This window comes from Passer domesticus, chromosome 1, assembly GCF_036417665.1.
Source record: "Passer domesticus isolate bPasDom1 chromosome 1, bPasDom1.hap1, whole genome shotgun sequence".
In the NCBI taxonomy this organism is placed as follows: Eukaryota; Metazoa; Chordata; class Aves; order Passeriformes; family Passeridae; genus Passer; species Passer domesticus.
Genome location: NC_087474.1, coordinates 125,778,955 through 125,806,133, shown reverse-complemented (window position 1 = coordinate 125,806,133; position 27,179 = coordinate 125,778,955). Strand labels below are relative to the sequence as shown.

Here is a 27,179-nt window from a genome sequence, read left to right as displayed (position 1 = left end):
TATTATTGCATGATGTCTACTAATATCCTGGTAAAAAACCTTTTGCTTTACATGTGAATATATGGCATTATTGTCATACATTATGTGAACACCCAATAATTTATTAAACATATTTTTCAGAACAATACTGATATTTTATGTAGTTTTTTGAGCATCAAAGAACAAACTAAGAGCAGAATTATTTTTTTTAAGCTATAAACTACATATACTGCTTGCTATGTTGCATTACAACGTAATAAGTGTTTTTAAAGAAAAAACAGAGAGTAATACTAAGTGAAGGCTTGCAAATTATAAACTATTCACCTGTTACCTAAATATGAAGAACAAAAAAATCCTTACATGGATAGACACTTGTCAGACCCAGGGAGAATAGTTGGTCTAATGAACAGCTCTTTTTCATAGGGCTGGAAAAGATGTTGGTTCTGCAGTGTAATTCTCCTCAATTTTCCCCTCTCTCTGAGCTCTACTGCCATCATACAGAGCTATTTGTTGGAGAAATTGCCAATTTTTCCCATTAAAGGAAACTGCTTATCATTCTAGCTTTCCTAATTTCATGTAGCAGATGATACCATGCATTTAAGAGAGCTCAGAGTGACCTTTCATGCATGATTTTGATGCTATTTATTGAGAAATGCTTCATACACATACATCCTTTAAAGCAGAACAAATGTTCATATATATACAAGAAAAAAAGTCTTAGAAGCTACAACGTGTTGATGGTTTTCATTCTTTAATTCATATGGCAATATGTTTTGAAGATTATCTACAAATGTCCTACTTCTGATATTTTGTGTGTCTTTTGTTTTGCTAAGTGTTTTCATCCATGTTTTCACATGAAAATAGTGTAACAAGACTGGAAAAAAACCGTGAAATAGGATGAATTTTTTAACATAATATTAATAGCTTTTACTACTTAATTGTTTAACAATGGAGAGGTGAATGAAAGAACAAGAGAGGAAATGAAAGTACACAGTTTTTGATGAGAGAATCCATGACCATTGGCTTGCAGAGGAAATAAATACCTAATCATCATACATGGGAGCACTTGCTCATTATATGCTAAAACATAAATTGTAAGGATGTATAAAAACTCTCTTTCAATTGTCTAGCCTCATATTTATGCTCCAAGCAAAATTTGAAATTCTATGACTGCATATGGCCTAACTATGCCTGAAGGGATAAACTCAGATGTTTAGAATAAGAATTTTACCGATAAATAATGGTACAATCTGGTGATTTCAGAGCTGATGCTGGCTAACTCCAGATAAATGAATAACTCCTTTTAATCCAATGAAATTATATCATTTATGTACCATGTCACTGCAATCAGGCCACAGAAGTCTACAAAGTCCTATTAAATATAAATAGGTCTATCTTGTCCTTAGTGCCATTCTTACGATATTTATTTCCCTGTGCTTTCTACTCACAAGTGAAGACATCTCAGCTACTGAAGAGATTATCTTGTTGTTGCAATGGGCTTGTTCTTTCTCTGTTTTATCTTTATGCTAGTGGCAATACTGGAGTTTCCTGAAGCGTGGTTAGCTGTACACCCAGAGCAGCAGAAGGACACTATAGGTGATTGTCTTCTTTGCTGCATAAACTGTAAATACTTGTTTATGCCAGCAATGCCACATAGTGTAAGCCAGTGCCTTCAGTAGCTGGGCATGTTCCAAAAGGCCAAGGAAGTCTCCTGCTTGACCCACTCTGCATTTTTCCATGTTTCTCTAAAAGGAAAAGAAAGGAAAATCACTCTGCTTGCATCTGAGTTGTAAGGATCTTAGCAAGAGGACACTTGCAAATGAACAGCAAAAGCACACCTGGAGTATGACAGTCTCTTCTCCATAAAAAACGTGAACAGCTTCCATTCACAAGAGAAGAAATCCCTCGTTTTTGCAGTAAAGGAAGACTGGCTTGAGGTCTGCTGTCAGTTCTAAAGCATACATTAAAGATTTGTCGCTGTGGGATCTAACCGAGATCTCTGCAGAGATTTGCAGAAACTTGCATTGGTGTGACTGTGCAGCAGCCCCTGTGAATCTGAAGAGGTGTTAATAAAACAGAATGTAGCAAGGAATATGTTTTGGCTTTAAGATTACCAAACATTGGTAATAAGCAATAAGCCATCATTTATGGCTCAGAATTGGAGCCAGAATTTTTTCCATTTGAATGTGACTTGTGACTTTATCCATTGGGAAATTACTTCCCTGCCAATACATACCCACATATATAAAAAGACTTTCAAATATATTGCCCCGGTGCAAGCTTTGCTTTTAGGATAGAACTGAGTTCACAAAAATGTATCTGGAAGCATAGAAACCTATAACTTATATGGATATTGACAGCAGTAGCAAAATTGTGTTTTCTCAGTTTATAAATTAGGACCAATACATAGAACTTTTGCAATTATGTTATAAAATATTGTTGATGCTACTAAACAACAAAATAACATGAGGACTGTAGCTATGCTGGTAGTGTAAACATCTACTCACTAGCTGGACTAATTAATTTATTTGAAAAAAAAATGTTTCTTAGCACTGATCAGAATTTTTTTAATTTTCTAGGAAAGCACATTGGTATTGAGCATATTACACAGACAGTTTGATTTTTCAGAGCAACTAATGACAGACCATTTCAAAATCTTGGATAATATGAGCAATTTGAATATCAGTGGGAACTGACTGCAGGAAATTCTGGCATCGCTGTATAAGAGTCATCTGAGAATTTACTATATTATACAGGACAGCTTGAAACAGCAGTATATATAATTTCTGTTGTACATTGAACTCATAGGATAGCTGCAGCTAAATGCAGGTAAACAAAGTCTATCTATTTCAGATCATTTGGAGTTCACTTATCAATCACTATTAGTCCTGTGAAACTAAACCTGTGGATTTATCAATTTATGTGCCATGCAAGTGAATTTTCCCCAGTATGATGATGTTAAGGACTGTGGCTTTCACAATATGTGACATTTGCACATCTAACATGCTAGGTGGTATATGGATCATTAAAAGTCAAGGTCAAAAATGGGGTGTCTAAAACAAAGCAAAATAAAGCAAGGTATCTGTATCCACTCTCATTAATTGGGCACTGATATTTATTTTTCCTGGTCCTTCATATGAAAAAGCAGTGCATATATAGAGATATGTATTTATAGTAATATAATCCCAAGTCACTGCTCTAATGAAAATCTCTGGAGGTATTTTACCCTTCTACTGACACTTTGAAAGTAAAATAGGCATTTCTAACCATATACAGAACTTTCTGACATGGTTGTCAATGATAGACTGGATGTCTTAATATACGGAGATTTTAGAACATAATTCAAATATATTTTCCATTTTGAAGTTGTGATGGCTAAGTACACCTGCTTGCTTAAAAATTATCTGTTAGTTTGTAGTTTTCAATAGCTTAATTATCATTTTATTTTCACTGTTTGTGTTGCAGGCAGTTTACCCACTCTTCGATTAAACTTGAATATTTCCTGTTTACACATCAGAAAATATAGAAAGATGATAATATTTAGAAAACAAAGAAAAAATGGAATCTGTGTTCAGACACATTATTTATATAATTATCCTATAATTAAAGTAATTACAGTTTGTGATAAGAAATAGTCTTCATTTTTTTGAAACATTTGCAGGTTTCTTGAAGGGTGTTTACTGATCATCACAGCAAAGTGACATGAAAAATACTTGGAGCTGTTCTGATTTCTGCAAAACATTTAAGCTGCATAAGACATGTTCTTCATGAAAAAACTATGTGTCTTTACAGTCCATTAATTGACAGGCCTGTATGAAAGGGAGTTAGATTGATATTCAAAGGCATTTGTGAGCTTTTGAAAGCTTGACTACAGCCACAGCTACTCTGCATATGAATTTTCTGAATAAGAGTGGATTTCTAACAAATAACATTGCAAGCAGCAAAAAATGGTGTAAATAAAGTATTTCTTGCCTTATAATATTTATGAACTTCTAGATTCAATTTGCTTTTCTTTATAGCACCTGGAAAGCTGGAAGCTTACAAAGTGAAAGTTCTGTGTCCATGAAACTACCTGATCAGTAGTTTTGAAAAAAACCCACTGACCATTCAAAAATACTGATCTGAGACTTAGAACATGAGGCCATTACTTAGGAAGCCAACCCAAACAGCGTTTCTACCTTCCATTGATAGAAGTCTACCACAGGATGGGGTTTTCCTGTGGTGCTGTCCTGGATTTTTAATCCTGGATTCATTTTTTTTCACCTCACAAGCCATGTTTCACTCTTCACAGAACTGCACAACAAAAATCGTTATGGTCAGATTAATCATAGAAGCAATTCACATGCTTCAAATAACATATACATGGGACATATTCAGTAAGAAATACTAGTCAGCTACTACATTTGCTTGATTACATTCATGTAAATATCGATATGTGCACAATCAATATCTGCCAGAACTGTGGAGAATTAGGAAAACTATAACTCTCATAGCATGACATTTTTTTCTTTATTGTACAACCAAAGGAAAGTGTATATTGACTAGATCTCCAGAGAAAAACATCTATTTATTATTTGAAATGAGCCATATCAAATACAGAATGGATTTTTCTACAATTATAATAGACAAAGTAGAACTTGTTCGAGAATTTTTTCTTTCTTCTTTAAATATGATCTTCAGCAAAATGCAATCTTTTATTTTTTTTCCCTTTCCAGCCTCATAAGCAAGGCCTAAACACAGTGAGCACATACGGGTGTTAAAATAAAGCTTATAAAAAATTATATCCATCCAACAACCCACTCTCATTTTGAGAGTATAATGTGCTTTCACAAGTTCCTTCCTGCTATCATCACAATTATCATATATGAGCACTTTCCCTGCAGGATGGAGAATCTCAGCTAAGCACAATTTTAGGGTGCATAAGAAAATATCAGTTTCTCAGAGGGACATCCTGATGCTCTTAAGAAAAAAAAAAAAAAGTGAGTCTTACCATCTGTCTAAACTATTCAACATTTACCTGAATAAATTTGTTCTTTGGAGACCTATGAGTTCTAGACTTTGTTTTGGCCCTTTGTTCATGGCCCACAAGCAACTCCTGCTGTATCTCCCAGTTTGCAAAAAGAGACCACTATCTGTAAGCAGCCAGTGGCTCCCTACCCATCAGTCTGTAAAGCATAGATAAACTGTTTTTAAGTTATGATGCCAGTCTTGTTAGATTTAATACCCCAGGACAAATCACTTGACAGTTCATGTTTGCACAGGTAACCAGATCCATGTTAATTGAGTGTAATCGTTTTTATGCAAACTATCAGGTATCAAGATCTCTGCAATTTTTGGAGCAGCTTTCTGAGACTAGCTGCTTGGGAATAAATTAAATAAAATAAGAGGTCTGGCTCAGCTGATTTCCTCAAAAAGTATTGAGAGAGGTTAAGAGACTTGGACATACAGTGCTGAAAAAATCCTGGAGCTTAGATAGGGCTCACTTCTTGAAAGACTCAGTGTGCCTGCCCTACTTGTCAACTGTTCATAACACTTAGGGAAAAAAAATCCATTACCAAATAATTTTCAACTATTTCTCAATAGTTTAAATAATATAGCAATAGCTGGGAGAATTAATAGCAAGAAAGACTTCAGGAATTTTTGTACTCAATACTTCTACATATGAGAAGACAAACTTTGCTAAGCCTGTCTCTTCCTAAAAGTGCAGCCACCTTGGGCAGTAATTTCAATTTATAACTAATCCTGGTCTTAAAACATTTCCCTAGAATTTAAAATGTATCTTCTTGTCAAGACTGGCTTAACAAAAAAGTCCATAAAATAAGTCAAAAAGTATTCTTCCAGCACTTCACAAGGACATTTTTACCACACTACTGGCATTTAATAACACTTAAAAATATTTCTTATATTCTTAAAGGTCACAGATTATTTTTTGGGGCAGAATATATTTATGCATATATATATACACATTTATTTATTTATATTTATATTTATATTTATATTTATATTTATATTTATATTTATATTTATATTTATATTTATATTTATATTTATATTTATATTTATATTTTCCATCTTTCTTATTCCTTTGAAGAGTTATTTTTATGATTAAAATAATTGTTAACCAGAGGAGCTGAGACTGGCAGTTGTGTCAGACTAGCAATTTACACCTTCAGCAGAGGATTTGGGTAAACGACACTGTTTTGACATGTTTCTTTCACTTTGCCTTTTTTATTGGACTTTATGGATGCTCTCCTTTGTTTTGATGTTCTGGAAGAAGTATAAGATGCCTTTCCTTAAAATACTGATTTTTTTTTTTGTTGGGTTTTTTTTTTTTGTTTTTGTTTTTGTTTTTTTTTTGTTACTAGAGTATACCAGAAAACACAGAAAGGCTGGTTACAGTCAAGAATCACTATGGACCTTTCCTGAGATCACCACATAGCTGGCATCTGATATCTGTGTGCCAGAAGGAGATTTCTCTTCAGAAGGAGAGGACCTACCTTTGGAGTGCAGCTGTAAGTCAAGAATTTACAAGTCAAAGCCCTTTGAAAAATTGCTTTCTGTAGACATGAGGTAACAGGTCTGGTGTCATAACAGGTACCAACACACAAAGAAGCACTGCCATTTGTTTTGCTCTAATTATCACTCAAATGGTAAAATATTTTTAATTTCAACTCTTAAACTAATCATACAGCACATTAATGTCTTAAGTGCATTTAGAATATGGTTAAAGAGAGAGATGCTCTGAGGGACATTAAAACCTAGCTGAAATCTCCAGCTAGGAGAGGCTAAGCCCTTTGGACAAGCACAGAGAATTTTAAGACTAAAGATGATTTAGGAAGCAGTTACAGCCAGAGTATCTGCTGGTTTGGTCTTGTCCTGGTTAGTAAAGTGGCAGTCACCTTCTGTTATAACTGTTCCTTATAAAGCTAATCTGCCATCTGCATAATAAAATCATCTGTCAACAATAATTGAGTCTGCTTTTTATTCAGCTTGAAGTGGTGTCTCCATATTACTCCATGCTCCCAAACTTCCCCACTCACATTGCTGTGGTGTGTCCTAAATCCCACCAGGCACTGCACAGCTCCCGAAAGCAGCGCTTGCCCGGGTCATTGTAGAACAGCAGAGGTGTCCAGTGAACGAGAATTATTCTCTCATATCAGTGAAAATCTTGTCAATGATTTATTACACACTGAAGACCAGAATATTATAATCTAAGTTTAGAAAAGTAATTTTTAGGTCCCTCCAAAGTCTTTTGAATGGTACATGAAAGAAACCACACTTTAAACAGTGGTTCAAATTATATCTCCTCTGGTATTATGATGTGGAATTTGGGTGGCTGATTAATTTCTACTTTTTGCAGTCAAATAATTATACAAAGACCTTGGTTTTTCTTCAGAAAAACACCCTTTTTAAACTCTTTTTAGTCCTTTAACTGAAGTTCAGAGGAGTTACTTGTGATCACCATAAATTTGTGCCCAAAGAGGCAGAGTTCAGCCTGAAACTTTGAGGTACTGATATCAAGGGGAGCTCTGACAAGATATACAGTAATTGTAGGATGTATAACCATGAAACAGCCTCTGGTTATTTGGCTGAGTCCTCAGAACTGAACAGGACTGATCAGAAACCTTCTATAGTGTTTGAACCCATTTTCCCCAATTATTTTTTTTCCTTCAGTTCAGCCATTGTAAGAGTTTAAATTAACTTATTTTTGAGTTGAGATTCATAAGAAAATATCTAATGTTTTTACCTTCCCCAAAATCTCTCAAAATGTCTCAAAATTATTGAATATTTTCATTTATCATTGTAATTAGAGGCATAAGTTCAATTAATTACTTTAAACTTCTTGCATCCCGCTTCCTCTTTTCTCATATTTTCACCACCTCCTCAAACCTTGGACAAAACAGAAGACACAAGAAGTTAAGCTACCAGCAAAAAGCCTTAAAGAATTGAGTGAAAATATGGAGAAAATTTTCACAGCAGTCATCCTACTTCATTACTTTCCTAAGAGGAATACAACAACTTTTTTCTCTCTCTCTTTTTTTTTTTTTTTTTTTTTTTTTTTTCTGACAGAAGTTTTGTCTAGTCGGGATGAGCTAATGGTTTGAGGATCAGGAGATCTCAAGTGGTATTGATACTGATTCGCTGAATCATTTTGGGAATACTTTCTATGTGTCAGCACAATCATTTTGCTAATGGAAAGAGTGACCTAATGTTCACCAACTTGAAAAATGGAAGGTTGTGACAACCACAGTGATTTAACCAGAAGAAGTATTTCGCTGATGGAAGCACTATGGTTGCAAGTTTTATCATTGTATTATCATTATATTTTCTTCTTACTGTTAAGGAATAGATTTTACTTCACAGTTACTAGAAAAAGTATTTTCTAAAGCATGAGCAAAACAGTTCTTACAAGAGTTATCTTTACAGTAAGTGTAGATGGTGCACAGGAGTTTTTATTTCAGATATCTAATCTGAAAAAAAAATCCTTATTCTATTAAAATCAAATTAAATTAGAACAAACAAATGGCATTTTCCTCAAAAGAAGCAATTATGAATAAGCATAAATATGCAAATACTTTAAAGAAAGATGTTTTGCGCTGAAAAAAATAAGTTTCTGAATGTGTAAACTAAACTGATTTCAACTTTTAGAGCTGGAATCTTGGTCAGGTTCAGGGAAATTTTTAAGTCTCACTTGAAAATTTAAGTCCTTCATTGGGAGTTATGAAGGAAGCCTGCCTAAACAAATTTCAAGGTATAACGGTCACTCTTTTATTTTATTGTATGTTCCAAATATGTCTTTGCTATACATCATTTTAAAACAAACACACTGGATTTTTTTCTCTAAAATATGAATTATCCAATGGCAACTATTTCATAGAATCAATAGAAGGGCCTGGGTTGAGAGAAACCTTAAAGATCATCTAGTTCCAACCCCACCGCCCCCCACCTTAGGCAGAGACAGCTTCCACTAGACCAGCTCACTCAGAGCCCCTTCCAGGCTGGCCTTGTACACCCCCAGGAATGGGACATCCAGATCTTCTCTGCACAACCTGTTCCATTGCCTCACCACCCTCAAAGTAAAAAATTTATTTCTGATGTCTAATCTGAGTTTACTCTCTTTCAGTTTAAACTCCTTCCTTCTTGTCCTGTCACTAAATGCTTTTGCAAAATCTCTCCCCATTTTTCTTGTAAACTCCCTTCAGGTACTGGAAGGTCTCAGTTAGGTCACCCTGAACAATCCCAGTAGGAGGAATACTTCACCCCTTTAATCACCTTTGTGTCTTCCCCTGGTCTCATTCCAGCAAGTCGATGTCCTTTCTATGCTGGCAACTCAGTGTTTGGTTTCATCAAGGTCTTATCGTGATGTGGTGTTTTTTTCAAGAAATAAGAGATTAGACATTCCTGTGGCAAAGGGAATATCAAGAATTAGATGAACAAGAAACAGAAAATGTTTAAGGATGACATTGTAGAGATGTTAATAGTTATTTGCCTCAGCCAATTTTCTGTAGCACCTGCAGGAGTCACACAGGCAGAATTTAATACAGAATGAAAATACCTAGGGTAAGCAACCAGATTAGTAAAGTCCATGAGGTCTATCATGACAGGAAATATTTTAAGGGTTTGAAACGTTCTAAGTTCCTTTCTACACATTTAGTCATGCTCCCATATCCCACCTGGCTGAATAGGACTACTTGTGTTCTTGGAGGGAAGCATGTATGTAAGCATATTCTGAATTTCTTTTCCCAGGGAATTAGAAATGACTCAACTTGATATGTCAGTGTCCCACTTTCTTTGAAGTTATTAATGGTGATGTGTGGAGGTGTCTCATTTTGTTATGGGAGAGGAATAAGTGTAGAAAACAGGAAAGGATTAGGGAACAGCACTAGATATCTGAAAGATCAATTCAGTAATGATGGGCTTAACCCATCGAACACAGGTCATTTGGCCAATTGAGAAGGGTCTGTATTTACAAATCGTCATTTCTGAACAAATACAGATATTGAAAATCTCAAGGCTCTTCGTGTGGCAAACAGGAGGTGCAGAAAAATCCCATTAGCTATTAACAGGATTTGCACCCTTGTATCTCATGCACCACTTTGAACATTCACTCTCAGTCATCAGTAGTAAGGTAAGTAGTAAGGTAATATTCCAGCATTCCAAATTGTGTCATTCGGATACAGACAAGAAGTCTAATTGGCTTTCATGTACAAAGAATCAGAAGGATAAAGAATTGCTTATGGTTACATATTTTATTTAAAGCCTGGTTTTTTTTTCCACTGGACCTGTCTACATATGAGTCTTTAATAAAAAAGTTTTTTAAAAAAACCATTACTGGATCTTCAGTTATTTATAACTCAGCTTTACAGTTAGATGGAAATTGTTTCAAGTCTCAAAAAAACAAAGATATCTAAAGATAAAAGAATTAAAAAAAAATTTACTCATAAAATGGGAACAGTTCCATTACATAAAAAACCCCAAACCAAACAAAATGCATATATGCTGAGCAAACTGTTAATTTATCTGTCATGTTCCAAGAGTGTTCATGAAAGTCCAGACAGGAATCCATATTTTGAATCTCTACCATTAAATGCACATAATCAGATTTTTATTGTGATGGAATTTCTCTGGCTTTCTCTTAGAGGATTTTGGAATTGTTCTTATTTTCTATCTCACATCAAGAAATGAAACTGCAACACACCCAGCAGATACAGAGGGGTGTGGCAGGTGGAGAAATCATACCACACTCCATCCAGGAACTCATACCAATGATTCACTCAAGTCAAAATAATTTGTGTCAGATCTTCTACTAGCATAACCTTCTACCACAAGTTTTTTTTGTCAAGAAAAATGAGTGGACAGCCAGGAGTAGTAGCTTAATTCTTCATTAACTGTATCAAATGTGCTAAATATCTTGACTAAGAAACTTTGGAAGAAAAGGATGTCCAGAAGATTCCTTAGAGCACTCTCTATTTCCAGTGGCAAGCTCTTTATCCCAGTCATAAAAAAAGTCAGATAGTTGATAAGTACTCAAGACAGAAGTAGATTCTAATAATGAAAAGATGTGGTTTCATTTCTAATCATAATCTTTCATATGATTGAATATGAAGAGTTAATTGATGTATATTTGAGACAAAATAATGTTTTATTGTAAATGTTAACATTTCAAATAAGATCACTACATGCATGAAGAAGTGATGAGTAATACCTGAGGAAACCAAACCATATTTAAATGCAAGAAGGAATGTTTTTGTGACAGGATGTTTATCAAGGCTGTTCCGGGAGTCATTGCATATTCTGCCAAAATCTCGTTCATCATACTGGAAGTCCTTTTGACAGCATTGCACTGTCTTTCCTCCAAAACAGCACCTGAAGCTGTGCTTAGCCTTTGGAAACTAGGCTGAAGCCAATATAAAAACATCTAATGAACCCAGAATTTTTTTTTTCCTGGGAAATACTGAAATCCTGTTATATTCGTATTAATGAGTCTCCTATTTAGCATAAATTTTTCCCCTCAAAATTTTATCTCTGAAAATTAGTAGCCATATCCACAGATCAACTCTAACCTTGACAGGTTCTATGTCTAGTCAAGCAGGCCACTACTTTTATAAGGACACTAGAAAAAAAAAAAAAAAAGGAAAATCTAATAGCCTTCCCATGGTTTAGATAAGAAAAGAGCAAGATTTCCAGAAGTTAGCTTTTTTTCTGTGGTAGGTAGTTATATTTCAGAGTTCTTTACACTTTAAGTAAAACCTAAGTGTTACCTCCAACTTCTCTTTTTTTTTTTTTTAAAGCACCAAGTGCATCAATTTAGCTGGATGGTTTAGGTGGGCAGGATAGGCAGGATAGCACCACCCCTGGTGCTTGAAGAAACCTCATGAAGTCATTCCAAATGAATTCCCAGGAGCTGGGATTGTGCTGCTTCTTGGGGATGTGGCTCTGGCTGCTAACTCAGATGGTACATCTATCTTTCTAGTATTTGGATTCTTTCTGCCCAACAGGCATTTAAGGTCCCTAGGCAGTGCACAGGAGGACACAGCATTAGAACAGAATCCAACCCCTCCATAAGCTAAGCAGAGAAGATATAATATCACATGCATGCACAGATTGTGCAATGTGTGGTGCTCATAGTCTGCCAGTTCAAAATTCTAAGCAAAAGGGTGTTTAGGGCTGTGGAGAAGTACTTCACCTACCCTCCTGAAGGTAGGGAGACATCTGTTTTCAGTCCAAAAAGTGACTTTTGCAGCTGCAATTCAAGATTTTGGGGGGGGCAGGGCTCATTTTAGCTCTTCTTTCACAGCCCAGCCTTATGGTTTATGCCCAAGTGAATGGATGGCAGTCAGGCTTGATCCTCCTCTTTGCCTGAAGAGTGATCAGCCAGCAGTGTTATCAGGCTAAAGAGAGCTACTGCTGGGGTAATGCTGAAGGGAGGAGAAATGCTGCAGGGAAACACACTCTATCCTCTCTGCTCAGCCAAATCTGCTCCACAGAAAATAAGAGTCACAGGGTCAGGAAACATAGGGCCTGGGAACAGGAGTCTAACCCCGGCTTCAAAGACATTTCCTATCTATTATGTACCACACGTGGTAAAAAATGCATTAGTAATCCTGAAAGCAGTTGTCAGATGCAAGTTTTGACCTGCTGGGTGCTCTTGCAACTATGATATTGAGTCATGCCCCATCTTTGCAGTGCATTTGAATATTCTTATCATAAGACTGAATATGGTTAGTCTTTTACATATCAAGGCCCTTTTACAGAGCCCTGGGTAGTGCAGTCTTGGTTAAATGAAAACTGCCCTCAGCTGTTAGCCTTTCCAAAAAGTTTTGCAGACCACCTAAGGTATTTTAAGTGGGAATTATGTAGTCTGAATATTTCATATTACTAATTATCTCCCACAAATCCTTACTGTGTCCTCAGATTGTTAGGTCTGTTGTAATTGCTCCACTGCAATTTACAGAAGGTGAGAGAGTGAGTTCACCTTGTTTCAAAATCCTTTCCTATCACAAATTACTCTTTCATTCTGATAGCAATTTAGACCACTGATGGGTAAGTTTTGTTCCTTAACAGTTTGAAATAGCCCAGTCATTACAGGTCAGGAGCTTATGCTGAATATAACTATGCATGTATAATGATACAACTGGTGGACTCAAATAACAAATATAACACATAACAAATGTAACAAATAAAAAGTATAACACATAAATGTGCTTGTCATAGCATAACAAAATATATGGAGTTGGAAGGGACCCATAAGGAGTGGGTCCTCTTCATGTAGAATACCACAGTTCCCTACCTTCCCTGTAGGCACAGAATTGGTTCCCCTGGTATGAAAACAGTTTTAGATTTTTGTTATAGAGACTTATCCAGCTTAAAGCATTTTTGCCTCTGCTTGGGATTTACAGAACATGGAATTCATAGTAAATGACCATGTTTCTACTGTCTCATCAGTGACTTCAATAATACAATAAAGAGGTTTGTGCTGTTTTAAGGAATATGCAGAGAACATGGCACTTGTATTTGGATTCTAATTTGTGAACTGCTTGGCAGTCTTCTTCTGCCATAATGTATTCATCACAAGATATATTGGTTATGCAATAAAGTATTTTTAATTGCTAGCTTTAGAAATATTTAAGTACCCAATTATTTTTATCTAAAAGACTATTATGAAAAAAAAAGAGAAAAGTTAAAAATGGATATGGCCATGGCTAGACAAGGATTATGAGTGCACAAAAAGAGCACTGAGCCTTTGATGAAGTGTATAAATAATTAGTAACACACTTTAAGACATCTTTTTCTTGGTTCACAGTACCTGTGCCCATTTAATTCCAACTGAATTATGCCTATTTATTCACAGATAGGTTGGTGACCAAGTCAATGGGAAAAGTGATTCATGGTGAAGCACCTGAGGCCAGATACTTCCTGCACATACACAGATCAGACACTCACTGAGAGATTAGGCACCAACACAAATTTGTCCTGTTAAAAGATCACAGGGGACATGAGCTAGATCTGTTTGTGGCAGAGTAGTGACCATAAATGAAAGCCTGTGAGTATGTATAATAATTTAACATCTAGTTTTTACATGAATGATTTTTAGTAACAAGAGATGAATGATAAGAAATAGGAACACAAAAATAGGCTGTTCTATTTTTGCTTTTTTTTCAAAGTTACATGAATACCCAAATATCCTTTTTTGTTCTTATTCCACAAACATTGATGGGATGAATTTGGTCAGCACAAATGGATATGAACTTCAAAATCAGTTAATATATTCACTGATCTTCACTAAAAACCTTCACAAAAGTATTTTCACATTTGAAGAAACACTTTGACACCTAAAGATGCAAGCAGGGTGCCTAATGTAAATACAGTGCCTAATGACTAAAGATAAATGTCTAAGTTCCATTAGGTACTCAAATCACTGCCAAATTCTGGTCTTAGTATGCTTGTTGCAAAGAGGAACAGAGAAAGTTCTCAGGAGCTATACCCAGACAACTGTTTACCCATCTCAAAAAGGACTTTGGAGAACTGTTCTGCACCAGTCCATTGATTTGCAGAATTCCCTAAAATAATAAAAAAATAACAAATAAATATGAAGCCAAAGAAGATTGCTTGCTGACTTTGCTTCTTTTTCTACTGATTTATAGACCACTTCTGCAAAGCTTGTCCTCTCAAAGTTCCTCACAAAACTAACACAAAATCAATTCCTCTTATCAGTGTATCCCCAGTTCAGTGTCACACAGAGAGTTTTTTATACTATGTTATGTATATAACTATATATAACTATATACAGTATTGCTGTGAGCTCCATCTGTGACTCTTGCCTCTTAAGTGAATTACTCCAGTTGTGATGAAGTAGCTCCACTAAGAGAAGTCTAAAAGATGTCATAGAATTACTTGAATCGCAACATCATTTTGTTTTATCATAACAATTTTTATGTATCAACACATATAATTAAAGATACTGTACCATGCATACCATTAAACAGGATTACACTTTGGACATTCCTTATATTTCTGAGTTCATAATATACTGCTAGTGTTCATATGAATGTCATTACAGGATTCTTTGTAATACTTTAGAATTTTTTTTTAAAGTTGTAAATATAGCAGAGCAGGAAGATAGAAGGGCTGACTTCTTGATAAAAGGGCTGTGGTAGAAATTTTTGAAGATATGTGTAAAATTGACAGTCATCAACTATGTAGTGGATTTCTGCTTGTCAGTTTTGTTGTCACTTTTCCACACCAATGGGAAAAAAAATCCCTGACATGACTGTACTTTCCCTTTTAAATGTATGTAAAGAGAAAAAGCACTGTACCATGTTAATGCAGCTAGAATGGAAACACAGTGTTTTTCTTAAGTGCCTGTTTATGTGAGAGCAACTATGCTATTTGCTTTCCTTTTCTTTTGTTGTCCAAAATGTAGCAAAGAAAACATAATGGGCTCTGAATAAAGGAACTTAGAAAGTAAGCTGATTTTTAGGAAAAATATCCTCCTATCTAGCAACAACTATAAACTTAAAAGTGCTGTTTCATTATCTATTCCATGTTTCAGATTTCAGAATTTTTTTATTTTTCATTCAAAAATACTTAAGAGATTATAAGTAGACAGAGTTTTTCTTATTTTTAATAATATTTTTTCTTATTTTTAATAAATATTTTTTCTTATTTTTTAATCCTTTTTATTAATATTTTTATTTCACAGTTAAAAAATAGAAATAATTGGAAAAAATGTGGTAAAAAATAAACCATGTATAATTGTTACTTTAATTTTAAAAAATAATACTCATATTTTTTATTTTTATGCTAGAGTACATATATAATTTTAAAAGTTTGTTTTAAATTCATATTTAAATGGTTATTTATTATAAATTTAGATTTATATGGTTATTTTAATAAAGCTGTCAGCTGTCTTTAGTTTGCTTTGCTTTTATGGATAAGGATGACAAATAAGTGAGGTAAACTATATTAGGGCTCAAGTTTCAGGAGGTAACTCCTCACCATTGGCTGATAATCAGGGAAATGCCCAAAGTGGTAGATAGAATCACAGAATCACAGAATCACTGAGTTGGAAAAGACCTCCAAGATCATTGAGTCCAACCCAGCCCTAATACCTCAAATAAACCATGGCACTGAGTGTCACATCCAACTTTTTTTTAAACACATCCAGGGATGGTGACTCCACCACCTCCCCAGGCAGGCCATTTTATCACTTTATCACTCTTCCTGTAAAAAACTTCCTTCTAATATCCAACCTATATTTCCCTTGGCCCAGTTTGAGACTGTGAGACTTAAGACTCTCATTCTGTCAGCTACTGCCTGGAGAAAGAGACCAACTCCCACCTGACCACAACCACCTTTCGGAAAGTTGTAGAGAGTGATAAAGTCACCCCTGAATCTCCTTTCTCCAGACTAAACATCCCCAGCTCCCTCAGTCATTCCTCACAGGGCTTGTCTTTCCAGTCCCTCACCAGCCTTGTTGCCTCCTGGATGTGCTCAAGCCTCTCAACATCCTTCCCAAACTCAGGGGCCAGAACTGGACACAGCACTCAAGGTGTGGCCTCACCAGTGCCAAGTACAGGGGAAGGATGACCTCCCTGCTCCTGCTGGCCACACTATTCCTGACACAGGCCAGGACACCATTGGCCTTCTTGGCCACCAGGGCACACTGCTGCCACATGTTCAGCTGGCTGTCACCAGTACCCCCAGGTCTCTTTCTGCCTGGGCACTGTCCAGCCATACTGTCCCCAGTGGCGACTTGGGGGTTCAACGTTGCAGGGGGTTGTTGTGGCCAAAATGCAGGACTCTGCACTTGCACTTGTTAAACATCATGTTTGACCCTTGAAGGCAGTGTAGTGTGTGATGTGATGTGTCATCTTTTTGTTTGGGGCTCAGAAACCCTTTGGTGAAGCTGTCAAAGCTTTTTGGGTACTGATAGGCCTGGAACTGCTGGCTTTTCCATCCCACTGCTCCATACAACCAGAGTCATCTTGCTGGATATCTGCACCCAGCTGCCCTCAGCCTCCCTTGCCCAGTGACCATGCACACTTCAGCCCAGCTGCAGGGTACCACACTGCCTGCCCAACAGCACTGCTGGTCACACAGAGTGACAGGGGTCAGTGCAGCCATCAGAGAGAGTGACAGTGTCACAGAGAGGTGACACTCTACTCACCCTGCACTTCCTGGATGTGGTCCATTCCCCTCCTGGATTGTGGCACACAGGCTTGGCCTTTCCCTTACTTCTGCTTACCAAGCAACCCACACATTAAACATGTGTTGGTCAAGCCAAGAGGAACAAAGGTCCATGTTCTCACAGTCCACACATAACATTCCAGACTGTGAGGTGGTGATCTCGACTGCAGGGTCACTGTGCAGTGCCCACCAGACTCAGCAGATAAGCAGAATTTTGCACCCCACTCACTGCCTGCAGTCTCCTCTACGGGAGAAATGCAATTGTAACCTCTTATTAGTGGCACATATGCACACTCCTGCTATACTTTTCTCTCTCATAAGGCATGTTGTGTTATGGACTTACAGTTGAATTTCAGTTTGTTTTGATGTATTTTGTTTTGGTTCTTTTTCTGGATTTCACTGGGCAGAAAAAAACCACAGCTGTTTAATTGATTTTCTTTTATGGACGATATATACTCTACATTTGTTTTCATTTTCACACATATCAGGACTTTCTATATGAGATTGCCAGAGATTTTGGCCATACCTAATTAAGAAGTTTTCAGGAGACTTCTGTAGTAGTCCTAAGTGTAGCTAGCCACAAAGTATTGTGTAATTTTTCTGTAGTTGGGCCTCTGTGGCCCAAAGCCAACTGATAACTTCTGAGAAGTATCCTTGTAACCTGTCACCTCTTTAATGTCTCCAAATTTCCCTGAATAAATCACTAGAATGCAGTTTGAGAAACCAAGTATAATTGTAAAATAGATACAATGTGCAGAGAAGCTATGGATTCTAGGTGTGTTGGTCTGAAATTCCTATGTCACTGGATATTATGGTGGATGAGATATCTGCCTAAGGACCCGAGGCATAATTCATCCAGATCAGGGGCAGTAAAGACGAACTTTAATGGTTCTTACCCTGGTGGAACAGTCTGAGGACAAGACAATCAATGCAAGATGGGAAACCAATATGTCTTTGGGATAGGAGGCACATTCAGAAAGAGACTGATGGGTGCTACTGTCCTTGAAAAGCCCCAAAGCCTGAGACATCTGGGAAGAGAAAAGCTACCAGAATTTATTTAAATATAAGATTTATTGAGAAAGAGGTTCACCTAAAGTTTGAAAAAGACATAATGGCCAGTAGAAAGGTCTTGGAAATGCAGGGGGACACCATCCACTTATCCAAAGTATTAGAATACTATAAGTTATGGTCTATCAGCTTATGTTTGTAGTTTTTGAGTTTATAAGAAACACCTCAGTAGGTTTTGGTCGGAGAAAGCTGAAGAGCCCAGAAAGCTCTCTAGAAAGAAGTGGGACACAAAACCAAATGTAGAGAGTAGAGCTTTGTTTCTGATCATTGTTTCAAGGGACCTTCTGGCTGTGCAATGGTAGATTAAAGTGAAGCTGGATTTTGGCTCCTCCAGCCTGTCAGTCTGAGAAATATACATCAAATGTCAACATCTAATTAAAAATCCTATTTCTGTTCTTCTTGATCTAAGAAATTTTTCTGTTCTGAATTGTTAATTGACTAGTGTTTTTTAACAATGAGTTTTAGGATACACTTTAATCAAACAATAGATTTTGTTCTTAACTAAAATAAGGATATATTTTTACACATTCACCTGAAGATAAACCTTAATGTAGTCTAGTGCCCTGAATGCATTGTTATGTTGAAATCATAGAAGGTTTGAATTTTAAAGGGAAAAATGCTATGTATCCTCATTATTCATGAACCAATAAGGTCAGACACAGATTTACCCAATGTAGAAAACTTGAAGTATTTAAGGCTGTTGAGATTCAATAGATCCCAAGGGTAACAAATACAGCACTGCTGTTAAAGTATAGTGTCTCTTTCAATTTCTTATATTTTTCTAAATTACCATTTGTGGGAATTAACACTACAGAACAAAAAAAGGTGAAATTTCCTAGCAGTTACCAAAAAGTCATTTATTGTTTGTATAGTTCCAGATATAACTGCATTTGGGTTAAAGAAATGTAGGTCTCTTGCATTGTGCATTCCTGCAGGTTTTTTTTTAAAGTATTTGAAGGGGAAAATAATCACAATGAGTTTTACCAGTTACGCACACTAAGGCTATTTGCTATCTATGGAAAAATTTAAAAGATAATTTCTGAAAGGCAAGTTATGGAAAAATTCCTTTTAAAACATACCTTTTAAAAATGGTGACTTCATGGATTAAAAAAGAGAAAGGAACGCTTTTTCTTAAATCCCATTTTTTATTTTGCATTTTGCCTTTGTAATAAGTAATACACTCATGTATATTTCAAGTGAAAGCAGCAGGGCTATGTGAAAAAAATGTGCATTTCAGTTTGTAACTTAATGTAATATTTTTAACTGATTTTTTTTCTTTGATGATACATTTTTGTTGCATAAGGTAATGTAAAAGTGGCATAAAAATTTCCCTTTATTTTTATTTAAAATATTTGCAGTATTCCACAAAAATATTAGCTACTACGTAAGAGTTTAGTACTGAATAGATTGATTAAATAGCTAGCTGGATACATAATTAATATCTCAAGGTCCCTTTTTAAGCTTGAGCATAACAGCCAATGAGAAGTGACGCAGCTGCTTTGGGATGAGCAAAGCTTTTAAATGTTACCCTTCAACCCACACAGCAGCCTCCCTTTCTTCACAGAACTGTGTTCTCATCCATGATTTTAAAGGCCTTTGTAAATGGTGTAAGCAGCAGGACCTTTGGTTCAGCAGCAGTGATTTTTTACAGTTAAATGTGTAATTCTCCAAACGGAAGGACAGACGCTTTGGAGACATCATTATTCTTCACCTGTCTGTCAGAAACTACAGAGGATCTGGCTGGTTCAGTTGCAGTCCTTTTATCTTCAGTCTGATTTCTACAATTTTTCAAATAGATCCACTATGCATTCATCACACCATGAGCAGGAATTTCAGCCTGAGCATCACCAGTTATATAAGTTCTGGGCTGAGTAAACTAATTTCCCCTGATTTCAGTCATGTGAAGCAGTGGGTGGAAAGGTCACCCTCATTAGTGGGGAGAGATGCTGCTGCCCTGGTGGCCAACTGGCTTTGCACCTTTTTAGTTATTGATCTGGGAGCATACAGGAGCAGGCAATGGCTGCAGGGCACAGCTCAGCTCTCTCTTCTTGAGGCTCTCCCAGGAAAGCTACCAAAGGTTTCCTTCTACATCCTGGATCTCTGCTATGGGTAATTATGATTAGGCAAGTGAAATACCTAAAAATGAAAGATTCAGATTACTAATTCCTCCTGGAAACAAAAGCTTTTAGGACAACAAATCCAGGGAAAATTTTCTGGGCATATCAGAATCCCACTAGGTTAAAGTGATTCAACGTATAGTTTTCAGAAAGCAAAATCCCTCTGCATCCAATACCAAGGAAAATGTTTAATATCCATCATTTTCTTGTGTACTCTTTGTTCCTGACCTTGAATAGCTGATCCAGAGCCAATGTGGGATTCAGACCATAATGCCAAGAAAACTTCAGAGACAGTCAATACCATTTCTTCTAGAGGGTCATCCTATTCCCTGGGGTCTTGCCAGTGAAAATGATAGGGATAAATTAAAAAACAAAATTGAGGAACATCTTCAACATCCAAAGAAAAATCAGCTTATGACAGAAGCAAGAGGTAAAGCATTAGCAAATGTTTAAATAGAAGTGCATACTAATAGTGTAGGGGTTTTTCTAAGACACCATAAGTTTCAGAAATGGGTCTGAATTATTAAGCTGTTGAAAACATGACTATTAGTGAGAGAAGGAGAAGGAGGGAGAGAGAAAGTAAGTGATGCTGCTCTTTGGGGAACATTTAGGAAATTAATTTTCTAGATCACTTGGTCAGACAGCCTGAATACTATACTCCTCTTAGGCTGGAGAAAGATGACTGATTCTTCCCCAAAGGAAGGAAAGGTATAAAGACAGCTGCTTGGGAAACTCTACCCCTCCCGAGTAGGTTTCTCACAGGCTGCTTGGGCCCTAGTCCTGCTGACTGTCAGAGGTCACAGTACAAAGCAGGGAGGAGAATCCAGCAGGAGAAAAGGGAAAACTCCCTCCAGAATAGCACATTAATCTGTGCAACAAAAAGCCATGGGCAGTCATCCTCCATGGCCAGTTTGGGGTAGGCAGGACTGCCTTGTTTGAGGCAGTCTAGGAAAAAAATATCCTGCTCTCAATCCAGATTCTCAGGTTAGGCTCCTACATGACAAAGCACAATGTTAAATGGTCTGTGCCCATTGTGACAGCAAGAACCACTGAAAATTAAAGTAATACAATATGGAAAGTGTACCAAACTTCATAATATTCTGTTGGATTTAAATCCACTCTAATTTAGGTAAAAGCACCATGAGCAGGAGTCTGGATACACACACAAGTAGAAGCAACAAAAGTGTGGAAACTAACTTACGACTCCTTGATCCCATAGGATACTGGGCCATGTTATAAGGTCAAATCAGCTCCTTTGTCTTTCTTTTCTGATTGAGGAATAAATGCTTGTAACTTATCATGGGATGTATACAGGAGCAAACTGAAGGCCAAACAGAAGGAAGGCATTGAAAGCAGAGTCTTAAAAATATTTTGGTTAGTTTCTGAAAGAAATTACTTGCATTTTTTGTAATATGTTATCTTTAATATTTTCTAATTTTTAAGCATTCTTTATTATTTCTTTACCCTTTTTTTCTGTTACTTTTTCATTCCTTTTATTTTACAAATTTTTATAATTGTAATAGACCAGCTTGTGGAAGGTTAGTACAAAATAGATAAGTCATTTTTTTTAATCTTTCTTTTTATTTATTAGTGAACCAAACAGTGATTTACATAGAATAGAAGTTTTCCAGCATAGGTGTCTTGAGCTGATTAGCACTTTATTCTGCTTTCTCGCATTGGCAAGGTTGTGTGTCATAAAGCAGAAAGTCCACTTGTTGTTTTTCTGTCTGGTTTTCCCCCCTCAGAAAAAAAGATTTTTTTTTTCCTGCACAGAAACCGCAAGATATATAAAATTTTGTTCCAGTGAAAACTGATGATTGTTTTTAAAAGTATTTCTTAAAGGGGCTATTCTTTTTAAAGAGAAATCAGTGTCAGAGTTCTGTGAATGAAAGAATGAACTCTCCAAAATGACTGATGGTGTTGTCTCGCCTCTCCTTCTTGATTGGTACTTTGGTTCTGAAGCCTTGGCCCACAGACCATCTGTGTTCTGCAGAGAACTTGCTAGTGGAGCCTTTAGAGAGGAGCTAGATACCATGATGACAGTTTTTCTGTTTGATTACTGCTGTTAAATCATCTTAAAAGCAGTTAAATATTCATGAAACCTTTTACTTATCAGACTTCTTCTAGAAAGCAATTCTAAGTGGGAAAATTCTTTTTGCTTCTGAAGATGTTCTCCTTTTTAATACATGCAAATAATAATTAATAACTTATTTATAAAGCACTATTGGCATGGCTGAGGTGCTTGGGGTACTATACAACACCATCAAAACAGACTCAAAAGAAAATGAGCAAAAGTTCACCCTCATTAGAGTCAAGCCAAACACAAGAAAAATTGCAGACAAGAAAACAGGATCTGCTTCTCTAATCACATGGTCTCAACATTTATTTTTTTGAAATACAAATGATGTATTTCAAATATGAGTGATGCTGGGGTTTGAAATACGTCAGCATAAGCTTTGAAGAATGTACAAATAAGGGTGAAGTCCCTTTGTTCTTCCATAAACTTATTTTCATTTCACATATCCTCATATGTAATCCTCGCTCACCTGTTTCAAACCTTATGCATGAAGCACAGCCCCTAAGATATTCTGCATTGCCAAGTCTTTGCATGCTTCCCGTAGAACCTTCCCCAAATAAACTGGCAGAATAAAAGGTGCTCCAGGAGCTTTGCAGTAAATGTTTCAAAATGTGACCCACTGTGTACTGGGGGAAGTTATAAAGCAAGGAATTTTGCCTTTGCCACCCTTGCAAATGAGAACTGAGGGGCAAAGTTCCCTACTTGCCAGCTTTGTGGGCTGGTGAAAATCATATCAGGATAAAGATCATTTTTACAGACAGCTACAAAAATATGAATTTCAGTACCATCTGTCACAAACCTTGGAAAAAAGACCTATAAATTAACACATGGACACATATTTAATCGTTCAAATGCACTTATAAAAGTATTTTTAAACTTCCATCTGATCCATTGTGCAGGGAAACATCAGTTATTTTTTTCTGCCATATTACCAGGTATCATTTCTACAATGCAGATTTTCAGATATGTAGACTGGCTGTACAAAACAAATGAATTTTTTCTTCTTCTCTCTTAGACACCTGCCAAACTGTCACTCTTTTCTAATAGGTTAAATAGGTTATGGGGGATAAATACAGGAGGAAAAACAAGAGAAAATATGTAGTGAAAGTTAGGCTGTTATTAACAGCAGTTCTTTCCGAAAAAGCTCAGGTCTTAAACTATAGAAATGGGGAAAACAGATTAAAGCTGTTGCTTTGATGCCTTAATACAGTATCTATCTAATTTGAGATGGCACAGTTCGTAAGGAATAAATCCCCAAATATATTTGTAAAATCCTTCAACAGCCTTCAAAAATATCACAGTGTAATTTGCAGAATTCACTCTCCGGAGTCTGATTTTAGAAATACATCAATGCATAGATGATTTAAGAGAGCAAAAGCTGATTTTGGGTTTGTATCTCAAGGTGCAACATTTGCTCTAGGCAATAAGTTTCGAGGAAGCTCAGCTGGAACTGAGGACAAGTATTAATGGTGGAAGTTCAAAGGCATGGGTGGGAGCAGCAAGGATGGATAGGCACAGGATTCTAATGTGCAGTGAGACTGATGAGGGATGCACGCTCCTGTCCATCTGTACCTTGAGAACATCTATCCTAATATATCACCTGACTAATTAAACAGTGTTTCACTCAGAGGAGTCCACATTAGCTCGGACTTCAGTACAGAGGCCATATCCAGTGTCTGTTAAAATCTCATGAGAAAGTTTTGGCTTTTTCACTATTGTGTCACTGTTACATATCACACTCAGTCCCAGCTATATACAGGACTGTATGCCAGGACATACAGACCTATGGCAGGAGAATGCTGTTTTCCTGATTCACCTTCCTGAATTTCATTTTCTTTTCCAAGAAAAGTGATGCTGAGCAGTGCACACCCTTCATCTTTTAAAAAAGAAAAAAAATAAAAATTAAAAAAAAAAGCCTTGTAAAAATGAGCTTTTTCCACTATGCTTCTTGGTTGGCATTTTTGATGTACAGTCTGACCTCTGATGCTTGGGAATTCTGCAGTTCTGAAAACATTTAATTGTATGGGAGAAAAATACAAAATCTTGAATTGTCTATAAGATTGTATAACTGCTTCTCAAAAGCTGTAGAAGTAAATATAAAATCATCAGAATTCACAAGTAAGTAAAAAAAAACACTCGGTAGGAAAAATTATTCAACAACTGACTAAAACTTATGGTCAAATATTTCTTTCTCTTAAAGTCAAATTTTGTCATCATCTATTCCATAAAATGTTCTCCATGGGAAAAAAAAGTAATAAAAAATCCAGTTGTTTACTTTGTTGGTTGTTTTTAACTTTTCAGAACCTTTTGCCTGAGTAAAACTTGTTTGTCATTAAATGCTGACAGCTTCAAAAATTGTCTTTGGATTAAGACAAAACAAAGCAATTTTCTTCATCCAGTCATCTAGCATGAGTTCAAATTTAGGAAGTCAAAGTCTGTGATTTGCATAGGGTATATTTAAACAAAGATCTAGGGGATCCACATGTACTGTACATCTTTGATGCCTTGCGTGAAATGAGTTTATGCAAGCCTGTTTCATTGAACAAGGCTATTCAGTTTTGTTAGTCCCCTGAATTAGTTTCTAGGTCAGCAAAGCACTAAGAACATTAGAAAAACAAAACAAAATAACAATGGCAAAAAAGAATCTAGAAAAAAAAAACCAAACAAACAAACCACCACCGAAAACCTCTAGAGCCTAAAAGACTATATCCTTGTTATGTAAGTCTTCCTGCTCACACACTTCAAGTTAAAACACCTCCTTTGAAGAACAGAAATGGGATTGCTCAAAGTTAAGTACATGAAAAAGAGGAATCAAGGCTAAAGACTGTTTTGCCCAGTGGAAAACTCCCCAAGTTGTATTATTTCAGCTCCTATAAATATCCTAATAGGATTTTCATGCTGCATTGGAAAATTCCACAGCAGCAACTCAGTCTGTTTTATATGTAATTCATTCCCCTCCTTCTTTTATGCCTGGTCATTTTTTTATGTACAAACATGATACACAGTTTACCAAAACATTTGGTAATTGTCTGAGTGAATCAAACAGTTGTAAAACCTGCATCATGCAAAAGCTCAAGGCAACACTAAATTTTGCCCTACTCATGATCATTTTTAATGCTGCCTGTATTTGTGTAAGTCACAGAGAGCCAGCACCACATAGCAGACAAATGTAAAGTCATTTTCTCTTTTCACTGTATTATTGAAATCAGTGAAGCATAAGAAAAAACAAAAACAGAAAGAAAAGTCTTTCCCATTTCCATAGCAGATCAGGCTACAGTTGTATGTTTATTTTTGAAAAATTAAATGAGTCTGTCCAGCTGCTTTGTTTATAACTGTATATCTTGTTTTTCCTAAGTTTTTTCCTACAGTTTCCAATTTAGGAAAACCTAGAGAGATTCTTTAGATGCATTCCACTTGAAGCACCTTGGCCCTAACAAGGTACCATAATAAACCAAAACCCGGAACAGTCTCCCTGTGGACTGCCTTAGCAGAGTCACCTTCATACACCTACATCTTCATCTTCATCTCTACCCCACATTTAACCAGACACTTACCATCAGTAAAAGACAACAGCAGACACAGGATTACATGTTAAAGTCCTGCCTCCCATTCAAAGTCAAATCATTTGCTTCCTGTTGGGACACCGACCTTTCAATTCTCTGAGGCCAGACACCAAAGCAGACAGAAAGGATCTTCTTAAAAAACAATTTCCTGGGGCACAATGATACCATGATACCTGTCTTTTGGAGCTTTTGACAGGGCTAGGGTATTTTCTAAGAAAGAGGAGTTTCAAAGTGTGCGGCTCCCACTGTAGGACGAATCCATCCTAGTCAATACTTGAGTATTGAATATCACAGTTACCTTGCAGTTAAAGTTTGCAAGTTGTTTCTAGCTGATACTGAACTGAAGGCTTTTACTGCTTCAAAAGGGTTGCCAGGCACCAGCCTGGATTTAGTTGCTTTCAGATATAATGTCTTTGTCTCCTAAGGCAGGGTCCTACATAAAGGATTTTTGAGATGTTGAGGTTTAAACTATGGAGGATTCAAACAGATCAGTGCTAAAAGTGAGCCCATTTTAGAAGGAGTCCTTACCTGTCCTACTTCCAGCATGTAGGAAATTATAAATCTGGGATGTGTCCTTTAGCATCTCTGTGCCTTCGTTTCCCTGCAGAGGATGGCAGCCAAAATCTTCAGTCGCTGTGGTACAGCACAGATTGTGCAGCCTCTCCTTGCCAGACTTCAGGGATACTTCTCAAGGTGACTGCCCTCATTCATACATCTGGGGTTTTCACAATCAGAATCCTGGAATGAAAGCCAACATATTACTGTCAGTGCAATAGATTAAAATGCTGATGCTGCAGAAAGAAATAAGGGTAGAAGGTTCTGGATTCACAGACTCATTCAAAAGCAATATAAAATAAGTAGGGAAAATGACTATGTGGTACTGAAGCACAGTGGTGCCCATACTGAGAAAAAAGAGCAACCGTTTCATTCTGCTGATTTAGAGGGAGGCTGCCAAGGCACATCCAGTAAATAACTATTGTTCAGAGTCATCTGAACAGGGTTCTCTAAAAGCTGAGTTTGATATACAGGAGAAATACTCAACTGACTGTTTGTTATATAATAAGAATTGACTGCAGAGGAACGGACTTCATACAGAAACTAGGGCTGTATTTTGAGTTAGGAAAAGCTTTTTATTCTGTGCATTGAAGTCCTGGGCTTTATTCTATTGGAATTTACTTTCCCAGA

The 27,179-nt window shown here is 36.5% G+C and overlaps 1 long non-coding RNA gene across 1 annotated transcript in view; it reads right to left on the bottom strand.

Moving 5' to 3' along the window:
• Positions 1–298: 298 nt before the first annotated feature.
• LOC135279901 (uncharacterized) overlaps positions 299–27,179 on the bottom strand; it is a 93,629-nt gene continuing 66,748 nt past the window's right edge. The window contains exons 7-10 of the long non-coding RNA XR_010347050.1: positions 26,523–26,732; positions 9,253–9,381; positions 1,818–2,034; positions 299–1,724 (exon numbers count right to left, since the gene is read on the bottom strand). This is a non-coding gene — a long non-coding RNA (uncharacterized LOC135279901). The remainder of the gene's footprint in view (positions 1,725–1,817; positions 2,035–9,252; positions 9,382–26,522; positions 26,733–27,179) is intronic.